The following is a 3,402-nucleotide window of genomic DNA, read 5'->3' as shown; positions in this document are numbered from 1 at the left end:
GAATGAATGAATTAATGAATTAATTAATTCTGAAGTATTACAATAGAGAAATCAGAAAAGTTGAGAGAAAGAGTAGAAAGAGAAGGGGAGAGAGAGAGAGAGAGAGAGAGAGAGAGAGAGAGAGAGAGAGAGAGAGAGTGTGTGTGTGTGTGTGTTTGTGTGGAGGACCAGAGGGGTTATGACCCTGAAACCTGTTTTAGTGTGAAAATGTGTGCATTTATCTTTCAGAACCAACAAAAGGTCTCTCATGGTTCAAACCATGTTAATGTGTGTGTGTGTGTGTGTGTGTGTGTGTGTGTGTGTGTGTGTGGTGTGTGTGTGTGTGTGTGTCTGTGTTTGTGTGCGTGTGTGTGTCTGTGTGTGTGAGTGTGAGTGTGTGTATGTGTGTGTGTGTGTGTGTGTATGTGTGTGTGTGTGTGTGTGTGTGTGTGTGTGTGTGTGTGTGTGTGTGTGTGTGTGTGTGTGAAAGAGATCTGGAGGTTTCTTTCGGGGTGAAATGCTTGAAGGTGTTTTTGCAGAAATAGAGGAGATACAGTAGCTTTGGTAACTTTTTGGTGCGCGTATGTATTTTGTTTGGAGGTAGATTGCATTACGTGTGTGTGTGTGTGTGTGTGTGTGTGTGTGTGTGTGTGTGTGTGTGTGTGTGTGTGTGTGTGTGTGTGTGTGTGTGTGTGTGTCTGTGCGTGTTTGTGTGCGTGTGCATGTGTGTCTGTGTGTGCGTGTGAGTGTGTGCATGTACGTGTGCGTGCGTGCGTGCGTGTACACTCTTATTTCATGTGATGATTAGGAATAATGACTTTAATCCTTCAGACTTGGACAGTGAATTGAAGCTTAGTAATCTGCATAACTCAATCAGTTCACATAGACATTATTTGGTGTGTGCGTGTGTACGTGTCTACGTGTGTGTGTGTGTGTGTGTGTGTGTGTGTGTGTGTGTTTCTAAACAGACTTTCAGTATTTAATGACTGAGATAGCAGATATAATCCTGTTATCTGTCTGGTCTGCAGATCACATGTGATGATCACACAGCCTGATGCACACTCACTATCTATGGGCTGACCTGCTTCTCTAGATAAACAAATGTCTCCAACTCGACACCTTTCTCTCTTCTTTCTTGCTGTCTTGGCTTTTCTCCAACCCACTTCTTTCAGGTCTGTGTGTGTGTGTGTGTGTGTGTGTGTGTGTCTGTCTGTGTTTGTGTGAACTCTCTTCAAATACAAACGATGGGATTCTCATGATCTGCGTGTGTCTGTACTGTGTCCGTGTTGTGATTCATTTTTAAAGCCAGGAACACACAAAGCAGAACATATCACACCACTCTGCTTTCTGTACACTTATTCTCTCTCTCTCACACGCACAATCTCTCTCTCTCTTTCACACACACTCTCTCTCTCTCACTCTCTCTCTCTTCCTCTCTCCCAGATTTAATGTGAAGAAGTAGTGAAAAAGGGATGCTTTAGGAGAGGTGCCTCCTCAGGGAGACATCTGTCAGGGCTGAGTCTCAGGGGGCACAGCATCAAACGGGTACGGGGGAGGAAAACAAGCCCTGACCTCCCCAAATGAAAAGAAATACGGCCCTGTCGTTAACACATACGCACGGTCTCTGTCACTCTCTCTCTCTCTCTGTCTCTCTCTCTGTCTCTCTCTCTTTCTCTCTAACACACACACTAACACACACACACACACACAGACACAGACACAGACACAGACACAGACACAGACACAGACACACACACACACACACACATGTGCGCACGTACTGAAGCACACATTCCACTCATCACCCAAAAATCTGTGAGTACATATAGGCAGAATCACTAAGATATGGTAGGAGAGGAGTTTGCATCATGACTGCCATCTTTTCAAGTTTTTAGTGGTATAGTTTATTACAGTTTTTTTCAACTGCTTACACACTTAATCTTTGCTTGTCACACAATTTTCTAAACATGTCCTCCAAACATCATAACCCGACACCAAATCTGCAAAACCATACACTAATTCTCAGTGTTTGACTCAGTTTTCAATTGACTTAAACACATTTTGCAAAACACCACACACAATTTTCTACCTAACACAAAAAAATCTAACAGGAAGTAACTTGATTTCATTCTTCAAACACAACCCATCAAAATGCCACACTAAAATCACCAGTGCTTCACTCTTTCTCTTCACATGTGCAAACACTCTTTACTTTACCTAACACCATCCAAGCCTTAGTATAAGTCTATGAATAGATATACTCTCTATATAGGTATAGACCCTTTCAATCTGCTCCTAGAGGATTTCCGGTTGAAATATTCAGAACCAATGCAGATACTTTGAAAATTACAGTAATCGGACTTTAGCTTACAGTAATGTTCTACAAAATGTTGACTTTATGTAAAATGTGTCTTTTTACTCTGTTTTTGTTTGTGCCCATGTTACAGTACCATTAGCTCAATACATTTTTCTGTGCCTCCAGAAATGCCTTAGGAACGCTTACTGTAGAATTGTTTGTTTCTGCAGTTGAAAGGGTCTATAGGCCTATGAATACATACTGTACACGACCCCCCCCCCACACACACACACACACACACACACACTTGACTTTAGAAAAAAACTAAATCAGTGTTTTCAAAACTCCATGTACATCTGGTGGTCACTGTATTCTTCTTTGCTTTTTTTCTTGTTTGCTGTAAAATACTGTATTCACAACAGCAAATTATGTGGGGAAAATATTTTTGGTTTCAATATTGCTTGCATTTTTACTGTGTATTTCAACTTCTCTTTGTTGATACCGTAACTTTCACTCTTGTATGGAAATACATATAGAAAGCCTAAGACAGAAGAGCTTTAGGTTTTGAGCAACAGTGTGTACATGATGTATCCAAAATGTCATATTATGACAAAAGTGTTTGTAATGTGAGGCGAATGTTTGCTTTAAACATGTGTTTTTGACATTTTGAATGTTGTGTCATTTTGCTGGAGATTTGGGGCATTTTGCATTTTGTGTGAGCAGTTGTGGGTTTTGTGTGTGGAGTTTTGAAAAATAGACACAGAGTTTTGAAAACGTGTGTAAACAATTGTAAAAAACTGTAGTAGCATTGTCACTCCCTAGTACACACACACACACACACACACACACACACACACACACACACACACACTTCAGGAATGACCCCATGCCAGAGGCTACACCACTGACATTCAAGTCCTCCATTGACTTCTCACCTCTGTCAAGAGAAAGGCAGACAGGCCCTATTAGGCACAGCAATATATTTGGAGACACACATACGCACAGCACTAGACACAGCCTGTCAGAGATCAGTGATAAATCCATACATAACTAGATGTACCGCAGAGCGGTACAAAATATAACCGCCGCCCAGTCCAGCACATTTTTTACACAAAAATAAGTCACGC

This window comes from Alosa pseudoharengus, unplaced genomic scaffold, assembly GCF_046254945.1.
Source record: "Alosa pseudoharengus isolate Yale_2024_CS ecotype anadromous, Long Island Sound unplaced genomic scaffold, YU_APseudo_1.1 YU_APseudo_1.1_scf_20, whole genome shotgun sequence".
Classification (NCBI taxonomy): Eukaryota; Metazoa; Chordata; class Actinopteri; order Clupeiformes; family Clupeidae; genus Alosa; species Alosa pseudoharengus.
Note: the sequence above shows the minus strand (reverse complement) of the source record.